The 22,638-nt window shown below is 38.8% G+C and overlaps 1 pseudogene; it reads right to left on the minus strand.

The window, feature by feature from the left end:
* Positions 1–346: 346 nt before the first annotated feature.
* Positions 347–2,053, minus strand: LOC139008168 (zinc finger protein 583 pseudogene; annotated as a pseudogene).
* Between the last annotated feature and the right edge of the window lie 20,585 nt (positions 2,054–22,638).

Consider the following 22,638-nt stretch of genomic DNA (forward strand, 5'->3'; position numbering starts at 1 on the left):
ATAGAAGATCACCTTGGACCTCAGTGCACAGTGGTCATTCTTAATGTTATGGTTCATTCTGTTGCACTATGCTGATCAAGCACTGCCCATCAGAGTTGGTCCCCACTCTTTAGTCACCCTCCTTTCACCCTTTTTGTTGTTGCTGTTAAACCTTACCCAAGGATTTTTTTTTAATGATCAAACTGTTTTTAATACAGGTTTGTCTTCCATATTGCAACTGAGCAAATAACTGGTAAACATAGTAAACCAATTAGGAAGCTATTTCCATAGTACATGTCAAGTAAATTATTGTGCCCTGGACAAAGATGACGGAGTGGAAAGATTAAAGAAGTGAGATTCAGGCATATTAGGAGACAAAACCTATCTCCTGGCAAATGACTGGACATGGAGAGTAAGGAAGAGTAGAGACTCAAGAACGACTCCACAGTGTGAATTCTCTTGTGATGAGCTAAGTGTGAATGCTGCCTGAAAGATCTCCTGCAGTCCTTACATTCATAGGGTTTCTCTCCAGTGTGAATTCTTTGATGCAGTGTAAGAGAGCCACTATAGCTAAAGGCTTTCCCACACACATAACATTCGTAAGGTTTCTCTCCAGGATGAATTCGTTAGTGCTGAGCAAGTGTGCATACTGGCTAAATGTTTTCCTGCATTACTTATACATAGAAGGTTTCTCCTCAGTATGACTCAGCTGGTGTTGTGCCAGTGATGAACTATTGCTAAAGGCCTTCCCACATTCAATGCATTCATAGGGTTTCTCTCCAGTATGGACCCTCTGATGCTGATCAAGATATGCAATCTGGCTGAAGTCTTTGCTACACACTTTACACTCATATGGTTTTTCTCCAGTATGAACCCCTGGTACTGAGCAAGATGTGCCTTTTGACTGAAGGTTTTCCTGAATTCCTTACATTCATAAGGTCTCTCTCTGGTATGAATCCTTGGATGTACAATTAGGTAACCACAATGGCTAAAGGACTTCCCACACACATTACATACATAAGATTTCTCTCCTGTATGAATTCTCTGATATTGAGCAAGAAATTAACCATTACTAAAGGACTTTCCACATTCAATACATTTGAATGGTCTCTCCAGTATGAACCCGCTGATGTTGAGTCAGGTGTGCAATCTGGCTGAAGGCTCTTTTACACTCATTACATTGATAAGGTTTCTCTCCAGTATGAACTCTCTGGTGGTGAGCAAGGTGTGCATTCTGGCTGAAGGCTTTCTTACATTCTTTACGTTCATAGGGTTTCTCCCTAGTGTGTCTTCTCTTACGTTGAGCTAGGTTTGCACTCTGGCTGAAGGTTTTCCCACATTCAACACAGGCATAGGGTTTCTCCCCAGTATTAATTCTCTGGTGAAGAGTAAGGGATGAACTCTGGTTGAAAACTTTCTCACACTCATTACATTTTAAAAGTTTCTTTTCTATATAGACTTTCTTAGGCTTCATTTCAACAGATTTTTTTTCGGTATTTTCTCTTTTGTGGCTCATGCTTATGTCTTTCTTTGATGGGAAAACTCTGTTTTATAGCAAATATTGCATCCTGGTGGAAAGTCTGCCAAGATTTGGTATATTTATTACTTTGATCTTCAGTAAGGATTTCCTTATGAGTGATGATCAGTTGACAAGGATGTACCTCCTTACTTGGCAACTGGTTGTTAAACTAGTCCCCACTTTTACAGTATTCTCTCAAATTAGGGCAATTGAGGCTGTAACTAAGATGGCTTCTTCCTATTGTCACTACTTTGGATGATTCCTCATAAATAACGTGCTTTGATGAAAATTCACTGTTTTTAAATGCATATTCCCAACCAGAGCATGTGCCTCCTGTCCTAGCCTTCTTCACCATCCAAGGCTCTTTTCCTTACTCCAGTACTGAGATCATCTCTGGTTTAGAAATTGAACTCCTGCCAGTGATACCAGGTTCTTGTAGTTCTCCAACATCACCTTCCTGTACAAATTTTCTTCCTATACAAGATTTAGCCATTCCCCCTCCTCTTGAGAGAAATCTACAGCCACATCCCCAAATGTCACCAAATCCTTGGACATAGCTTTAAGAATTTAAAGATTTATGACAGCACTTTGGTCTTCTCCAGAAGGTTTGCAGTATCTGGAGAAAAGAGAGCACCTCCTCCCTGCAGGTGGGAACCTCCCTCCACAGGGTAGGCCGAGGCCTGGGGCCCAGTGTCCTCATGGGCCAGGCAGGGGTGGACTCACACAGGGGCCAAGTTGCTTGGGCAAGCAGCCAGCACCGGCGGCTTGAGGATATTTTTCCCATTGATTTTTAGAGAGAGTGGGAGGGAGAAAATTAAGGAATAAGAAAGAGAGAGAGAGAAAAAAAAAACACATCAATGTGAGAAAGACACATCAATGGCTTGCCTCTCCTACAAATCCCGACTGGGGCCAGAGATGGAAGCTGCAACCCAAGTACATGCCCTTGACTGGGAATCGAACCTGTGACTTTTCAGTGCTCAGGCTGATGCTGTCTCCACTGAGTCACACCAGCCAGGGCCCCCTCCTCTGATCGTTGTCAAGGCTTCCGGAAAACCAAGCACTCAATGGCCACTTTCTACCACTCCATAATATCTTACTTTAAAATGCTATATCCACATGAGTTTTCATTCTCTACTCCTAAAACACCTGCAACAATGCTTGCTTGCCTTTCCCCTCTCTTCTCTATTTAGAATTACATTATCATTGGCACTAGCTCCTACTGTGTAAAAAAAAATCCAATATTCCTCTCTTGGTATTTCCTATAACAGTGGGATGTAATGATATATAGAAGTTCTGAATGATTCATGGACTCAGGTGCTCTAGACCCTCAAATAGAAAAAAACACACACTTATTCTAAGGCAAAAAATTCAAACAAATGAGTACCAGTCTTCACTTTCCCAAATGATAAAGCCTATTCTTCTATGGGCAGCAGAAAATAAATAACATGGTCGATTTGGTGCATCCTGCACTTTTAAATTCTCAATATCTCACCCTGTTACATCTGTAACACAAGTGCTCAAAAATGGTAGAGAAAAATTGATATTTAAGTCCTTCAAATACACCATGCTCTTTCTCAGTCCCATTTCCATGTTTGTATATCACATTTTCTCTCAATTTTGCCCTCAATTTGAATGAAAACACTGGATTTTCAAGGCTCAGTTCAAATGTCAACATTCCTATTAATTAATTTCCAACTTCTCCAGACAAAGAAACTTCTTACTCTCTTCACTTCTATAGCATTTTAATATCATTACTATAGTATTTGAGATTATATTGTAGTTATCTGTCAACTTGTCTCTCTATCCCAGATTACTATAACCTAGAGGACAAGCACTATTTCTAGTTCATAACTGTGTTCCCAGTAGCATTCAGTCTCAACCTTGCAACACCCAGGATGACAATAACAGGAGGGCAAAGAGGGGATGTTAAGGCAAAAAATATCCAAGATCAAGACATCAGCTGGGCCAATATTCAAAAATATTGATTAATAATTCAAGTAATCCAATTCAGTAGGGTTGGTATTCTCAACAGGAATCACTTGACAAGGGTGAAACTTGTCATCAAGTTAAAGGCAGTATTTAGATCTCAGATATTCTCCTTGGTTAAATCTAGACATCAGCTGGTTACATGTAGTGCATGCAGCTGATGAGGAGAGAAGGCGGTTATTGTTCCTGCCAAGTAAACTAGAACCAGAGCAGAAGAGGAGCCAGGGAAACAGCTCAGCCCTAGGCTCAAAAGAGTTTTTTCTTCGCATTCCTTTATAAAACCAATTATCAGTAATATTAGCAGTAAATTTTAGTATTATTGTGAGTAGTAGAAGTAAAGAAAAATATCTCTTCTAGTCCTCTACATACTTTCCCTCCTATCTTATTAACCAAAATTACCTAATTAAAATAATGCACTCAGACATATTAATAGTGGGGATGAAATGCTGTGACACAGAGATGCAAAAATATTACATTTTTTAATTTTTTTAAAAAAAATCCCATTTGGACTCCAAGGTTCTATTTGCCAGTGTTGGCAAAAGGGTATCATCAGTCATATGGGCTCTCTCTCTTGCTTTCTTTGGTCCCAGGAAATGGCAGAGCATCCTAAGTTTAAACATGGTGCTAAAGCCATCTGATTATTCCTTGCTCATTGTCAATAGTACATTCTTGATTACCTTAAATCAATAATGAAATATTCCCTATGTCTGGGCACAATGTCATACAAGTGAAATCAACAAGAAAAAAATTGAAATGGCTATTGGGTAGGCCACCAACAGTATGTACCACAAGCAGGCTGAAAATAAGGCCCCCAAAATATCAAAAAGAGATAAAGAGATGGGAAGAATAAAAAAAGTTATAAAAATATTGAGAATTCCAATAGAAATATCAACATAAGTTAATATAGAAATTTTACCAAAAAAATAAATTGAGGGCAAAACATTTCTGAAAATAATGACTTAAAATATATAGAATTAAAGAAAAATATAAGACCTAGGATTGAAAGAATGAATAATGGCAACCTGGATACATTAGGACAAATCCATACCAAGATGTGTTACAGTGAAAGTTAAGAACATTAAGTAAAAATAAAAAGTTCTTTAAGGTTCCAGAGAGGAAAATCAAACTACTCATAAAGGAGTCAGAATCAAACTGACATTGAAATTCTCAAGGAAAACTATAGTCAAGAAGATAATGGAGTTACATTTTCAAATTGTTAAAAGGAAAGCACATTGTACCAGAATTATATATCCAATTAAATATTTTCTTTATGTAAAATAAAAACATTATCAAACACAAAGGTCTATAAAAAGTTTATCACACAAAACTCCTTTGACATGTTCTCCAGCAAGTAAAAACACACATCAGCAGGATACTGAAAATCTATAGGAATTAAGGGGGAATAAATAATTTAGGGGAAATTTTATTTTCTAAAAAAGCAATGACCACATGAAAAAAAAGTCTCAAAAGCAAGAAAATGTTTTAAACAATCAAGAACTAAAACTCTAGGTGATGTACACATGGAGGTTTTGTTAAAGTATTTAACTTTTTGAAATAAAATTTATATATATTTGTAAGTTTAATAACCTATTAGAAAGAATAAGTCATAATGAAGAATAACTGCTTTTCAAGCCAACAGAAGAAAATTCACTATGTTCTGTGGAAATTAGGAAAATAGAACAAAAAAGAAAACAAAAAACTTGCAGTAAATTTTACAAGCAGAATACATTGTCAAAAGTAAATCCCAAAATATAGTAATGAAAAGAAATGAAAATGGCTGTTATCAATAGTCAAAATACTCTATAATAGGTTTTTAAGGATTCAGAAATATTAAACAGAAAAATATATGAATTTTGAAAGCCAAAGGATAGTTAAAAATAACTACATACAAATATACATCAAAAGAAAGCCAGAATCAGAAACGAATAATTTAGCATAAAAATAATCACAAGGAAAAAATAATATTTATTGGTTATGTACAGTCACCATCAATCTATGTCCATATAACAGTATAGCTAAAAATATATAACAACTACTCACAAAACCATAGGGGAAAATGGATAACTCAACAATTGTAGTTGGAAATCATTAATCAATAACTACCAATCAATCAAACCAAGAAAAAGCAAATATATCCCCTACAGATTAAAAAAAGTAAGCTCTAACTAATAAACTTTACATTAACAGAGACTACATATTTGCTTCAAGCAAAGTATGAAAATTTAGAAAAAATAACATTGTGCAAGGTCACAAAGTCTCAATAAACTCCTGAAAAACCAATGTCATACAGACTTAGTCTATAAAGTAATAAAATTATAAATCAATGATAGAAAGCTAAAAATTAATGTCTACAAGAAAATACTGCTCAATAACCTTGGATTTAAGAAGGGAAATTATGCCAGTCTAAGAGCAGAAAGATAGTAGTAGTATTACTGGTATATTCCAACATTTGATTATCCATATGAAACAGATTTAAGGCCATGTTAGGGTTTTAGTTGAGAATAACTCAATATGGACCAACATGCTGAAAAACATAAGCATTAAACAAATAGAAAATGAGACTTAACGCCTTTTTAAGTGTAAGACAGTATCCAAAACAAAGGCCAGACTTCATCCTGAATATTGTATCCCATCTACACTAATAAAAGAGAAAGATGCAAATTGACCATACCTTTGTGACGCCCACCAGCCAACCAGGAGTGTGTATGCAAATTAACCCAACAAAGATGGTGGGTTAATTTGCATACACAAGCGTTGAGCAGCCAGGGGTGGAGTGGGACACTTGTGTTGTCACCATGGCAATGATGCAGGCGTTCCACACTGCCCCAGCCACTCCGGGCCTCTGGGCAGCGTGGGAAGGCGGAAAGGTGGCTCTGGGCCGGAGCTAAGGCAGCGCTGGCAGCCCAGGGGAAAAAGGCCCATTCTTGCACAAATCTTCATGCATTGGGCCTCTAATACTAGATAAATTATTGTTTGTATCCTGTACTAAAATGTAAGGAGAACTATGAGGGAGAAAATAGGAAAAAAGGAGTACCAGGCTGGATAGGCACCTGCTCTCAACATCTTATTCAGATGGTTGGGAATTTAGGACAGTGAGGAAACACAAGCACAATGATCCTCAAAAATATTGGGAGTTGCCATTTGCCTGGCGGTGAAGTAGGTAGTAGGTAGATGGTCCATATTACTCCAAAGGGCAAAAGTGAGACCAGTGTCTGGGAATTCTGATTGGCAGGAATTGGAAGAAGATAAAAAAGGAATTCCTAACAGTAGGAGTTCATTCAAAACAAGTGCTCATGAGCAGCTATCAACTTATGACAGGGATATTCAATCAGAGGCAGCCTTCTGGTGCAGAAGATGGAACTCGTACAAGGAATGAATCATTGTAGAACAGGGTAGAGGAGGAGGTTCTGGAAGAATTGACAGACAGACAAGTGTAATATTATTAAATGCCAAAAGAAGTTGCAAAGGCAGGCTCAACTTTTTCTAATTTGCTATTCTTAAAATGTGGAGTGAGTGAGTGTGTGTGTGTGTGTGTGTGTGTGTGTATTAGGGAAAGTTAGGTTGTGATCTGAATGTGTGTATACAGTGACTAAATTGTGGACTGAATTCTGATTTGGAGTTGAAGGAAACAAACCTCTGACCTTTGCAAAGTTTCCAAACCTAAGACATAATTTTCTTTTTTTGGAAAATGTGGATGCTTAGCATTTTGTGAGAACTAAATAAGAACCTGAACGTGAAAGGACTTCTGAACCACAAATCCCAATATAAATGTTTTAGTTGTCATAATTATGTGGTGGAATTGGAAAGGAAAACTAAATCTTAAGGTCTCTTCTAGGATGTTTATTTTACCAAAAGGGAAGGCATAAAGCAGGAAACATGATATCACAAGGCAAGAAAAAGTTGTGATTAATATCTGTGATTACCAATCAAGTTTTCCATCTCATAATGTCCTTCATCAAGAATGATGTTTCAAGATTCCTCACCTCTGACCAACTGCTCCTATGTACCCAGCTCACTCCCTCAGGTCTCTGATTCCTACTTTTTTAAAAACCCCACTGGGACATTGAACCAAACATTTTTTTAGCTTTCTCACTACCTTCATGTCTTCACATCCTTCTTTTACCCAAATTAAATTTCATGTTATTTCAATCAAAATAATTATTACTGCACATCCACCTAACACACACACACACACACACACACACACACACCATCATACTATCATACTTCCCTGGAAAATCCCAAACCTAGTTAAATTCAGTTATCCACATACATTGCTCATGCCCCTGTATATATGGAGAAAAACAAAACCACATTGACTGAGCTCATTTTATCAGCATGACCACTAACTGCAGTCCTAATGCATTTCCCTAGTCTACACCCCTCCCATTCTCCTGGTCTATGTCTTCTGGTTGACCCTCTATTCTCCAAATTCCAACACTTTCTCCCTCATCCTTCTCCTCACCTTCCCTCCCATTTCACTGAGGAAATGGAAAAAGTAACAAGATGGCTTTCACAGATTTTACAACCGCAGCTCCATTAATGCTACCTGTATCCTCATCTCCAGCCTTCCCTCTTGTTGCTAAGATGAACACTCTGTCCAAATTAAAGCCAGTCATTCTAAAACCTCTCAACTGCACATTATACTCCAGGTTCCATCCCATTTCTCTGCTCCCCTATGAATTTGCCTCTTCCTCTCCCTCATTTATTCACATTCTCTCTTCTCTCTCTCTCTCTCTCTCTCTCTCTCTCACACACACACACACACACACACACACACACACACACACACACCAATTTTTCCCATCAGTGTACAAACATTCTATCATTTCTCCTCCTGCTAAAAGAAAAAGGGAAACCCCTATAACCCCATAATCCCTTCAGGTAATGTTCTATTTCACTCTTTCTCCTAGAAGAAAACTCCCAAGAATAGTGTTTGACATAATGTCTCCAATTTCTCTCTTTCTTCTTTTCCTTAGAATCCTTAGACTTCTGCACCTATTCCTTTAAAATGTGCTTATCCAGTTCCCAATGATCTTCATTTGGCTAAATCTAAAGCTTAAGGTCTCTTCTAGGATGTTTATTTTACCAAAAGGGGAGGCATAAAGCAGGAAACATGATATCACAAAGCAAGAAAAAGTTGTGATACTAAATAATCATATTCACAGCACTTTATGCTTTTATATTTAGCAATTTCAATCTAGAACAGCGGTTCTCAACTTGTGGGTCGTGACCCCTTTGGGGGTCGAACAACCCTTTCACAGGGGTCGCCTAAGACCATCGGAAAACACATATATAATCACATATTGTTTTTGTGATTAATCACTATGCTTTAATTATGTTTAATTTGTAACAATGAAAATACATCCTGCATATCAAATATTTACATTACGATTCATAACAGTAGCAAAATTACAGTTATGAAGTAGCAACGAATATAACTTTATGGTTGGGGGTCACCACAACATGAGGAACTGTATTAAAGGGTTGCGGCATTAGGAAGGTTGAGAACCACTGATCTAGAAAGTTCGGTTTCAGTCCTCGTTTGGATCCTCCTCTTGCAGTCACCTTGTCATACTAACACCTGGATGAAACAACAACCTCCATCCAACATCAGCACATACAGGCACACGAATCCACATAAGTGTGCATACCCAGACTCATAAGGGAGGTCCTATCTCCCTTATCCTTCTTGATTTCTCTTTCATAGCACACATTACCTTTTGGTAGACTACATATTTGTTTTTTACATTCCATAGTTACATTTCCATGTAAGTTCCACAAGGATGGAGACTTTGTTTTACTCACCATTAAACCCTCAGAGCCTACAACAGTGCTTGACATATGTTGGGTACTCAACAAGGTTTATTTGAATAAATGAATAAATAAATAAGTGAAATAAATATTTAAATTTTGGAAATTTCCCAGAAGTTAAAAATAGTTATTGAATTAGCAATGACAAATCAAACATGTTAACAAGCTAAGATGAAAATATTCCATACATGTATTTATTCATTTGTAGTATTTAAAACTTGCCTGTTCCCAAAACTGATTTGAGGCAGCTAAGATGTATATAGTATTGCTATTTATAAACTGAGTACAGAATATTCTGTCTCTAATGAGGGAAAGAAATGCTACCTAATTTCCTTCATAAGTAAACCTTCAATAAAAGGGGAGAGGGAACAGACTAGTAAGGCTTTTTCAAACAACTGACCAGTGATTGTTTGATTATATATATAGTTTTTTTAACTTACAAATGAACAATGCCAAGATTGGAGGATATCTGGGCTAATAGAAACCAAGAGGATTTTTTATTTCAAGAGGGAAGATGTCAAAAGAGCTTCTACTCTCTCTTCTTTGCTATGCCTATGCTCCTTTCCAGTTCTATTACTCAAAAGACAATTCTACATATACCAAGCACATCACTGAAATTTGCGTATTTTAAAAAAAAAAAAAGTCATTTTAAATTTTTACTGTTACTATTTTGGCACAAAAGCAGAGGTTTTCCCTGATCCTAAATATGTAACTTTATCAAGACATGTGAAATCTCTCTAATTACATTTTATTTGTCTAATTCATGTTTTTGCCCCCCTACCCCCAAAAAGGTAAGAGATATCTTTTCATTTCTGGTAAGAAAGTAATTTTCATGATGAGACTGGCTAGAGTCTGGAACACGTTTTCCACAGAAGTGGAGAAGGCTTTGAGACTATTAAAATAAAGCCCTACAAAACAGTGGGAAATGTAAATGTATGAGGAAAAGTGCTGCCCGCATCCCTGGAGGCTGCAGCCAAAGAGCTGAATAGGCCTTTTCAATCTCCAGCCATTATGATTCCAGGTAACTATTCTGAGAATAGATGAAAGGAGTGGCTTTCCTATCCGTGTGGAGCTCCTATTCGCCCCTTGAGGAAATAAGGGCTTTGCAGAAAGTGTGAGTTCTCTAAGTGTTACTGGAATGACCTTGTTTAATTTCCTTATAAACGGCAATCTAATAATAGTTACAGCTTCTAATATTAACCAAGCTGCAAAGTTACACATGTCAAAATAAGTTTCCTTTGCCTGGGGAGCAAAATCCTTCAATGTCCTTGTCACTCTTTTCCCAATGTGCTACCGGCTTTAGAGTCCATATTTGCTCTTTAATATTTGATTTAACATTTGATTCCAATCACCCTGATTCAAAGCTGCAATGTGAAGTTGAAAGATCCTAAAGGGAGAGAGGATATGGCTGCCACCCTACCCTGGGTAAGTCCACTGAACTGTAAATCTACCCTGCATTTAATTACTCAATTAGACAGCGGGAGGATAAGGTCTCCTGAGTGTTGGACTATCATGAGTGGCTGAGTCTGCTTGCTGGACTAAGCTTTTCTCACAGCTAAGCCAAAAGGTTAAAAGTATACATCGAACTTCAAGGCAAGCATTGTTTTTAAATGGCTGCAAAACCAAAAGAATAACAGAACCTTATTTTGAATGAATGCCTCCGTTTCAAAGCCTTATGTTAAAGTAGGAGAATTCTATGGGGGGGGGGGGGGGGACTGGGTTCCCTCAAGTAAATTTACAAGTATTTGGGTCAGTAATGGGATAGAAAGCCTGCCCTCCCCACACCAACTTCTACCTCATCCACAGAATCATTAGCTCATGTTTGTATAATGAATAGCGAAGAGGATCGCACTTAGTGAGATGAATCAGCGATTCCCAATTAGAGCAGCAAAAGAAGACTGTTTCCTCTCTGAATCATTGTGCAAGGAAAATGGAAAAGTGACAAACAGACTTTGTTCTCCATCAGTGACGGGAGGGGAATTCATGTTGAGAGCCAAATTTCCAAAGTAACGCATACGGGGCTTGCCAGCAAAACTGTTCACACCCCCATAGAGACCACAAACCCCTGCAGCTGTAATTTCAGAAACACACATGTGTAAAAATCAAGTAATTGCACACCTAACTATCCACGTGAGCCTGAGTGCCTGACTTTTTTTGCAGGTGCCTGGGGCACTTGTGCTATTTGGCTTTGAAAACAAGGTTTAGTTTAATTGACAGGATATTATCAAATTCAAGCTGGCTTGTATGGACAAATCTCAAAATCTGAGGGTGGCATACACAATTAGGCAGCACATATGAATTTCCATATGTGTGTTCTACAAGGTCCTGGAAGCTGACTGAATTCTAAACAACAGAAAGGAACAAAATTATAATGTCAGTTTAGTTCTAATTCATGAAAGTATGTTTCCAGAGCATTCAATGAAGTAACATCATTTTAAAATATTCTTACCATTTACAAAATGAGAGAGAGAGAGAGAGAGAGAATGAGCAAGTATCATTTTGCCTTATATGATGATGTTCTTAAAAGGGTGCTTTGGGTCTATTGTCCAAAAGAACAAGTAGATCCATGTTTCCATGTTCCACCTGGCAGAGCCCTAGCAGACAACCATGGAGGAAGCTGCTACTGCCCCAAAAGCAACACACATGGAATCTGCCTGTGAAATGGAATTTTTAACTGGAACCCGGATTCTTTGTCTGCCAGAGTCGAAGAATGAATCCACGGACAGAGGGTAGTATAGCAAAGGTGCAGATTTATTGAAGAACAAGTACAGACTCCCACGTGGGGAGAGGGAACGAGTCCCATAGAACAGACTCCCACATGGGGAGGGAGAAAGGATCCCACTGAGTTCCATTTCCCTATGGCTTATAGAGGCTGCAGATCCTGGTGACTTGAAATCCCCTCTGATGGGTCACTATTCCCTTGGACTGGTTACTATAGTAACTTCTGAGCTCAAAGGTTGAGCCACCCCCCCCCCCTTCCTTATTGTTTTCCTATTCCCTTTGGGCTTTCTTCTTCTCCTTCTGGATAAAGGGCTTCCTTCTATTTATTTTGTAAATATAGACCTTTTGCTGTTATCAGCTCCCTCATTCTATGGAAATGTACCTGTTGTAGCTTTCAGCATCCCTATTCTATGGAAATACACCTTCTGTTGCTCTGCAGCCCTGTGCTTCCTCTATGATCCCCTCAATTTCCAAAATTTCTAAAATTTCCTAAAACCTGTCTTTTTTACCCCCCAAAATTCCTGTTTCACCTATAGCCTAAGCTTGTGCTCCAGTCTCTCCTGGAGAAATCCAGGTCTGTGGGACTTCAGCACAGGTATAGTTACTACTAGTCCTCTACAAATGCTTTGCACGGTACAGTAATGAAAGGTTCATGTGGTGCCATTCAGCCAAAAACTCTGCTGCAATTCAACACGATGTATTTCTACAATGTTTATCTTTAGAGAAAGAAAAACATACATTTGTTTCCCTAAGATCCAAACCACCAACCTCTCATCTACTCCCACCTCCCAAGCAGTTTATAGATTTTTTTAAGTGCACATGTATACACAAGTGTGCAAAATACACACACACACACATACACACACACATACACACACACACACACACACACACTTTAAACCAGCAAATTTTTAATGGAATGATGTCAAAACTCAGGAGCAAATAATAAGATGCTGCAAGAGTGTCTCCCACTTCGTATTCTATTTCTAAAGCACCTACTGTTAATACTGCCACACAAAAGGGAATTAATGGAGGTTCTAAATGGACTATGAGAAATTCTACCTTAGCATTCTTTGCATCTGGTTCATATTTTACTATTTTAAAAAAATTTTAATTGGAATCAGAGGCTCTCTGCAAGTTAAAAAAGGTAATATGGTAACTATAGGTAAAATCTATCTTATAATAAAATGTCCCAAAGACATTTTATTACTATTACTCAAGTTTTTTTACCTGCTAATAATTCACAGGCGTTTCCTAAGTCTCCTTAAATAAGATGTAAAATTATTAGAATGATCTTTCTTGAAATAAAAGTCAGTAGTCAGCCAAAGGGGGAGGGGAGAGAGAATTACATGCAAGTATTTGTCCCAAAATGTGTGTAAAGTCCCACTGGTCCCATTTGGGCAAAATTTCCAGTAAGTCTTGTTTTCACAAAGTTATTATCAAAGAAACCCATTATGTTTGCATGTAACATTAGCCAAAAATAACATTTCAATATGACAGCAACAAAATTTAACCCTCCTTTTTTGTAATGACTTACAGATTTTATTATTGAAAACTTTAATCAAACGCCTGGTTTTGAGACTTTTAGAACTGGCATGCTCCTTTTGCTTTGTTATCAGGGAACTTGAAAATGTATAAGGTGTTTATGGCCTATTAAAGAACCATTAGGCCATAAAAATAATCCATCCATAAAAAGCAGCGAGGAAAGGTAAAATGTACAGTGTTTAAACTACAATCTGATCACTGTCTGAAGGCCTAGTAAGAAAAACTATTGATTTCTTTTCCACTAAACAAACATATTAAATTTCAGATGGATTAATAGATTAAAAAATAAACTTGACTCTAATATGAAGAAAAGAGGGGAAGCAATATGAGAAAAGGAATGCCAACAACCTACCATACCTTTGAAATAATGTCTGTGTGTGCTGGGGGTGGAGGAGGCATGTGGGATTGTCATCACCAAACAATTTATTTATACTCTGCTACTTTCATAAGGATATCTTTTGGATAGCATTAAGGGCTCATAAGTCTGATTTTTCTGATTCTAACCAGGTGTTTAGCATTTGTATAGCATAAAGTATAATTTCTGATACTGTAATGTCGCTTTGGAGCAGCCCAGCGAGAACAATATGGTACTAGACTGGAAGTAAGAAGAGAGAGCATGGGATAGGGAGCTCAGTATCTGTGTGATGCTGGGAAAGAGTCCTACTTCTTTTTTTCTGACTCTCCACATCTTCAGAGGCAGGGATATTGTTAAATGCTCAAAATGTAAGTATTAAGTGAAACAATACAGCTAACGCACTCTGCCTGACACAAAGAAAGAACTAAATATGTTTTATCAGTTTTTATTATACTACTAGACGCCCGATGCATGAGATTCATGCACGCAAGCCCGGCCTGTGCCCTCTCGCAGTCCAGGAGCCCTCGGGGGACGTCCGACTGTGGCGGAGGCGGGAGAGGCTCCCATCACCACCGCTGCTGCGCTCGCCACCCATGAACCTGGCTTCTGGCTGAGCAGCCCGCCCCCTTTTGGAGCGCACTGACCACCAGGAGGCAACTCCCGCATTGAGCATCTGCCCCCTGGTGGTCAGTGTGCATCATAGTGACCAGTCATTCCACCGTTTGGTCGATTTGCATATTAGCCTTTTATTATATAGGATTGCCTGGGTCCCTAAACAACTCTGGCCTATTTCTCCTGTAATGAGGGGATTAGACTATGGTCCTTCCAAGTCCTAGTCATCTCTGACTCCTATGCCTTAAATTGGATCAGATCTTGAAGTTCTTGACCAAGTACCAGGCCAAACTCCTAGGCCCACTGCCAGCCAGGATAGACTTCCTGACACCTTATCTGTATGGGCACAACACACCCAGTTCCTGGGAATTCCTATAGGTTTTCTTTTCACTATTTAAACATAAAACAGCTCCCACAGTAATAATTATCACCTTTGGGGTATAAGTACTGGTGTATGATAAGGATATGAGAAATATAAGAATTTGGGGGCACTAGTAATTAAATGAAAGTAATAACTTAATTAAATAATTGTTAATTATATTATACTAGAGTCCAGTGCATGAAATTCGTGAATGGGTAGGGTCTCTAGGCCTGGCCTGCAATCAGGGCCCATCTGTGGGGCGACCGGTGGGGTGATCAGGGGGGCCCCCTGCTGGCACTCGCTTTGGATGGCCTGGTGCCACCCGCTCGCCATGCCCACCCCCTGCCGCCGCCGCTGGTGGCTTCCTTCTGTGGGGCAACTGGTGGGGTGATCGGGGGACCTTGCTGGCACTCACCTTGGCTGGCCTGGGGCCTGCGGGCAGCTCCTGAGTTGAGCATCTGCCCCCTGGTGATCGTGCCCATCATAACGACCAGACATTCCACTGGTCATTCCGCCATCCAGTCAATTTGCATATTAGGCTTTTATTATATAGGATAATAAAATAACTGTATTTTATAATATGTTATTATAAATTAGTTTAGTAATAATTAAAAATATAGGTTTAGAACTTGAAACTGACTTTTAAAAATATATTAGAGCAGAATCAAGGTAACTTACTCCTATAACAGTGATGGCAAACCTTTTGAGCTCGGTGTGTCAGCATTTTGAAAAACCCTAACTTAACTCTGGTGCCATGTCACATATAGAAATTTTTTGATATTTGCAACCATAGTAAAACAAAAACTTATATTTTTGATATTTATTTTATATATTTAAATGCCATTTAACAAAGAAAAATCAACCAAAAAAATGAGTTCGCATGTCAACTCTGACCCGCGTGTCATATGTTCACCATCACTGTCCTAGAATAATGACACTTTATTTAATTTATATCACCAAAACCTTTCTCATGAGACTCTTGGAAAAAACATGAATATTTAACTCATGTTAATATATGTATTAAATGTTTTGTGGCAAGAAACAGATAAGAACTAGTTCTCAAAAGGAAATTTATGACATTTTAATTATTTTAAAGGGCAAATGAATCAATGAGTGGACTTAATAAAATATTAAAACAGTCCATACAATATGATTGGAAGTTAACTAAAAATACTTGTTTACTAAATTGGACTCATAAAGATAAAATAGATACACTCTAAAGTCCTCCATTGTCTCTGCATTTCATGTCCACTAAAATATTCTAATACCATATTTTATAATTTTATTATCTCAAGGTACTTCTTTGAGAGCCATGTTTTCATATATCATATATATGTATTTATCCTATATAATAAAAAGCTAATATGCTAATCAACTGAACGGCTGAACAACCGATCGCTATGATGTGCACTGACCACCAGGAGGCAGATGCTCAACACAGGAGCTGCCCCCTGGTAGTCAGTGGGCTCCCACAGGGGGAGCGCCGCTCAGTCAGAAGCCAGGCTCACGGCTGGCAAGCACAGTGGCGGTGGCGGGAGCCTCTCCCATCTCCACAGCAGTGGTAAGTATGTCTGACTGCAGGGAGCAGGCCTACGCCATCAGTTGGACATCTCCCAAGGGCTCCTGGGCTGCAAGAGGGTGCAGGCTGGGCTGAGGGACCCCTCCCCTGAGTGCACAAATCTCGTGCACCAGGCCTCTAGTTCTATATAATAAAAGGCTAATATGCAAATCGACCAAACAGTGGAACAACCAGTCGCTATGACATGCACTGACCACCAGGGAGCAGACGCTCAACACAGGAGCTGCCCTCTGGTGGTCAGTGCGCTCCCACAGGTGGATCAACACTCATTCAGAAGCCGGGCTCAAGGGCTGGCGAGTACAGTGGTGGTGGCAGGAGCCTCTCCCACCTCAGCAGCAGTCAGACATCCCCTGAGATCCCCCGAGGGCTCCTGGACTGTGAGAGGGCACAGACTTGGTTGAGGGAGACACCCCCCCCCCACGAATTTTGTGCACCGGGGCCTCTATATATTTATATTTATATATATATATATATATATATATATATAACTCTAAAGCTATTACTCAACCTATTTTACCTGCAAATAATTCACAGGTGTTTACCTGCAAATAATTCACAGGTGTTTTCTAAGTCTCCTTAGTAACCTGTAAAATTATTATCTACCAGAAAATGAAAAAAGAAAAGAACTCATGAATGCCCTACACAGTGATACAAATTCAAAGATATGCTTCCTAATCTCATTAACAGTACTTTGCTTTACTCATATTATCCTTTTTTTACAATATATTTTATTGATTTTTTACAGAGAGGAAGGGAGAGGGATAGAGAGTTAGAAACATTGATGAGAGAGAAACATCGATCAGCTGCCTCCTGCACACCCCCCAACTGGGGATGTGCCCGCAACCAAGGTACATGCCCTTGACAGGAATCGAACCTGGGACCTTTCAGTCCACAGGCCGATGCTCTATCCACTGAGCCAAACCAATTAGGGCACATATTATCCTTTTTATTGTCTGGTCCAATTCTCCAAGTAAGTCCTGGGAACAGCCATCAGCATTACATTGGAACTTGTTAGAAAAGCAAATTCTTGTGGAGCCCAGTAATCTGTGTTTTAACAAGCCCTCCAACTAATTTGTAGACATGCTACTTTGAAAACCACTGATGAAGACCACATAGTAAATCACAATATTTAAAGTATTGAACAAAGGCGGCAAAAAATAATTTCACATCCTAACTTCTCTGTATTGTAAAAAGTTATTATCCCATTTATGTGTCCCCTGAAAGATGGCACATATGTTTGACAACCTCTGTTGTGCATTGTATATAAAATGTAATGTGCATAGCCAATACCCCCAAGGTCAGTTTACACTCCAATTCTCAACCAGCCTTTGGGAAAACACTCCTTTCAGCTTCTTCTCACCAATGTTTTTGTATGTATTTAATTATGAAAAAGCTATTCACTGAGCAATATCTTTTTTTAAATATATTTTTATTGATTTCAAAGAGGAAGGGAGAGGAAGAGGGAGATAGAAACATCAATGATGAGAGAGAATCATTGATTGGCTGCCTCCTGCATGTTTTCTACTGGGGATCAAGCCCAAAACCCAGGCATGTGACCCTGACTGGAATCTAACCCAGGACCCTTCAGTCCGCAGGCCGACGCTGTATCCACTGAGCCAAACCAGCTAGGGCTCACTGAGCAGTATCTTAATCATCCATGTAACCACCCAGTACTTCTAATACAGATAATTCATTCAACATTTATTAAACTACTTTGCCCAAACCTGTATTAAACACTTTGTGGAACTAAAGAAAGGAAGCAAGAAGGAAATACCAGCATAAATAAAAAATCAGTCTCCTCTAGTAGCTTAAGTTCTACTTTTGAAGTAAACTGGATAAATACATTCTATTGTGGTCTATTCACATGAAATACAAAGGCAATGGATATGAATTAATTTCAATTACATACAATGTGAATGAGTCTCATGCACATAATGCTGAATAGAAGAAGCCAAAAGCAAGAGTATGTACTGTATGATTCCATTTATATAAAGCCCAAGAGCTGCAAATTATGCTGTCATTTTAGAGAGTAATATAGTGGTTACACGAGGGAAGAGAGAGGAAGGTTGTGGGGGTGGGTATTCATTGCAAGAGGGGCAACAAACAAGCTTCTGTAGTTTTGGTAATACTCTGTTTCTTGATCCTATTACACAGGTTTACTTGGTGAAAAAAAGCCATTGCGGGTACATTCATGACTTGTGCACTTCTCTGTGTATAGTTTATACAACGATTGAAAGTTTACACTTAAATATACTCTAACAAGGTAAAAAAATCTATGTCTGTGCTTCAAAATATAGACAAGGGCTAATATCCCTGATATAGAAAGAAGTGCAATATATTATAGAAATAAACAAAGACCACCCAAATTAGAACAAGCAAAGCCTATTTATTCAGAGACTGCTCTAGTGAGAGAGTCAGCCATCATCATTTGCGTTTTGGCAGACACTCCAAGGCAGGCAGTCAAATGGGGCAGCTTTATAGAGGAAAAGGGGAAGGCTTCTGGGATGCCCTGAGTGGAGACTGCTGCAGTGGGAAACTTAGGCGCTAACTAGATACCCTAAGTGATTGGTTAGGGGTATATTTTTTGTTTTCACTGGTTGGTCCTAATTTGGAAGCAGGGGCAAGAATTAGGGAAGCATGTCACCCCAATAAATTTAATTTTTTTAAAAAAAGGAATTAAGGAAGCTGTCAGTTATTAATCAAGTCCTGATCATTTGGGGCTAATTGTTACAGGGATTATAGTTTTGTTTCCTGGGCTGGTTGCTGCAGGTTGTGAGTGACAGTCTACTCCCAGCTACTACTCAATGTGCAGTGCCTATTTGTAGCACATGTCCAGCAAACATGCCTGCCGAGTGTCCTGATGCGCCTCTTCAAAATGTACCTGAGTTTGAAGGATATGCAGGGGTTACCCAGCAAAGAATGGGACAGAGATATTTCACAATGACCTTTGATGTGTGTTCATCATGCCACTTACTAAGTAGTTAAATACGCTCCAACTCAGATCTCATTTCTTCACCGACTTTACTCTTCAAAACAAAGAGAACAATTCCTTCATTTCACTGGAACATAAAGGACACTGTGACAGAACACAAAGTAACTAAAGCTGAGGTTTTTCAGAACCTGACGTGGATTTCAAATGTAAATAAACGCATTAATATTCTATTTGAAGCTGTTTTTCACAGATGTTGAGGTGTTTTTCAAGTGCACTTATTTGTAGCGCAAATTATTTCAGTAGCTAAATCCACTCTGGAACTTCACGGGGCCAATATGAAAGGTGGAAACAGCGCGACAGAGTGAATGACTTTCACTTATTGACGTACTGAAAAGAGTTTTGCTTCCTGGTACGTTATCAGCACTAGGTTCTTTTTTTTCTCTCAAAAACCGAGGTCGCCTTTTGAGTCAAACAATAGCATCAGCCAAGCCATTGTTAAGACAGCAAGACACTTCCACAGTGCAAGTGGAAATGTGACTTGTCCCAGCCCTTCAGCACGTTAATGACCGCAGAGAACAGGAAGCCAGTTATGCAGTCTCCTGTTCCTGAGAGCTGATTGTTATAACAATTTTTATAAAACCAAGTTGGTGAGCTATGTCTTTTGCCTATTATTTTTGCCCATTTTCATTTTCTTTCTGTCATTTGAGTCTTGAAGATGAACTATTAACAAGCCACATTTTCATTCAGTTTTCCAATATTTTCTCTAATTTCTACCTGAACATCCACACAGGCAATTAAATGAGTGTCTTTTAACCTTTTATGAAATACATCTGAACTAAGTAGAAATAAAAAACCTTTAACCAGAGCAGGTTAAAGCCTCAGGGCAAGTCCTCGACCCAAGAAAGATTATTCTCATTTATTTTCTATGAGGTCTATCCATTAGGTGATTCTTCTTCCTGCCTCTTTCCCCTCATGTTTGATACATATTTCCAGAAAGTCTTTGAAGCATCTAATCTAGGAAAAGATGATAATGGTTAGTGAACACACACTCACCTGGGCAGGGCAAGAGGGTAGAAAATGTAAACCATAACTTCTCAGATTCCACACTTTCAGGATCAAAGTGGAATCCTCGGACATTAGTGGTTTCTACCAAACTACTCCCACACCTCAGCACCAATCTATTCCACCATTATACTCATCAAATGCTTTATCACCGTTCACTTCAGAAACCAAAAAAGCACCAGCTTAAAACCCATATTGTCACACTATTCACTATCCATTCTACTGATAATCCCAAGGTAACTCTTCTTATTACCTGAAGATTTTATCTACTGCTCACTAGCACTCTCTCCATTACTTCTCCATTATATAACGATGGTCCCAATTTCTCTCATTCTGTGGCAATTTTGAATAGATCTACATTGGACTCTCAAAAGTGTTCCAATTTGGTCAATAAATTATATAGTCGCCTTGGTTATAATTATTGGTGTTTGCAACAAGCAAACACGATCCTGTCAATCTCTAACATCCTAATCCGTATTTCTTTTCACTCAGTGATATTACCCTACAGCCTACCTTGATTATTCATTCCCAAAACCCTACCCTAAATCTTCTCATTACCAAACCTTAAATTCCCTCCTCCAAAATCTTAATTTTAGTTTCCCTACTCTCTGACCTTTCCTATCTTTTGAAGACACACACATTGTTTCTCCAAACACCATAATCCTGTTTCCCTTTCGTTACTTGCATGTAGTCCTTCCATGGCCTTTCCCTTTTCCCTCACATGTCCTTATTTCTCTATTTATGCCGCTTACTCTCATAGTCATCAAAATCCCTCCATTGCGCATATTTTCAATTCTCTAGTTTCACTCAACCTTTAGCGTATTCCCTTGACTAAACTAAAACTTTAGTTAAGTTTCATTTTCTGTCTACTTCACACTTGCTCCTGAGTAGTTGAATGAGATTGAAAACAGATACACACACATGTGCACGAGTACACACGCACATCACTATTGTAACTACGCTGATTGTACTTACTTTAATTTGTGATCTCTTCATTTTTTAATTAAATATATTGGGGTGATATTGGTTCATAAATTTTTATAGGTTTCAAGCGTACAGTTCTGTAATGCATCTTCTGCACATTGCATTGTGTGATCACTTTACGTGGGTCCATATGCTGCCTGGCAATTTTACTCTGCTTCCCCAAACCATTCACTCTCCACTCACTTAGATGATCCCATGCAGTGTCCCCTACACTCAAATTTTGAAATTCTCCTCCTTCAGCCTCTTTCTTAGCTGACCAACTTACTTCCTATTTCACTGACAGAAGAGAAGCAGGCAATCAGAAGTAAACATCCACAAGATCCTCTATCACATCTATCTGCCCTGCATTTATGTCCAAATATATTACCTTTTCTCTTTTTAACTGCACAAGCTTTAGAAAAGGCCAATGCCTTCAGTTATCCACTAGATCTCATCCATTGACTAGTAAAACTACATCTCACCCATCCCCTAGGAAAAGAGAAGACAGAAGAGGGAAAAAAATAACATTTTAATTAATAATGGACTGAGAGAATATGACACAAGGCACCAAAAGCATCACCAAAAGTGATTTCAACTCTATCATCAGAAACCAAAGAAATGCCCACAATATGAGTTTGTTGTCCATCTGGATCTTCTAGAGGAGCAGTTCTCAACCTGTAGGTCGCGACCCCTTTGGCGGTCGAACAACCCTTTCACAGGGGTCGCCTAAGACCATCCTGCTTATCAGATATTTACATTACAATTCATAACAGTAGCAACATTACAGTTATGAAGTAGCAACGAAAATAATTTTATGGTTGGGTCACAACATGAGGAACTGTATTTAAAGGGCCAGAAAGTTGAGAACCACTGTTCTAGAGGGTAGGCTCAGGTCAAAAATAAGCCTCATGTAATCTGAAAGTCTGTGTAGTAGAGCATGGCGGCTATTTCACTGTTTGCTAGTTTGTTTTCATCTAGGTTTCCCATGACCAGTTTAGGACTACTAAAGATTCATGTGGTTTAGATTATTCCATTTACCAAATTGGTTTTGCTCTCTATTATGGCAACTGGCCCTCTTTGCTTTTAATAGTTGAGCTATTAACTAAGCTATTAACTAAACTGCTTCTTGGCCTTTGGCATCCCATGGGCATTGCCTTTCCATCAAAATCATGGAGCCCATTTAAATTGTAGTGTTCCCATGAGAATTCCC

The sequence above is a fragment of the Myotis yumanensis genome, unplaced genomic scaffold (assembly GCF_028538775.1).
Source record: "Myotis yumanensis isolate MYYU_CA2020_CCGP unplaced genomic scaffold, mMyoYum1.0.hap1 SCAF_4, whole genome shotgun sequence".
Lineage (NCBI taxonomy): Eukaryota > Metazoa > Chordata > Mammalia > Chiroptera > Vespertilionidae > Myotis > Myotis yumanensis.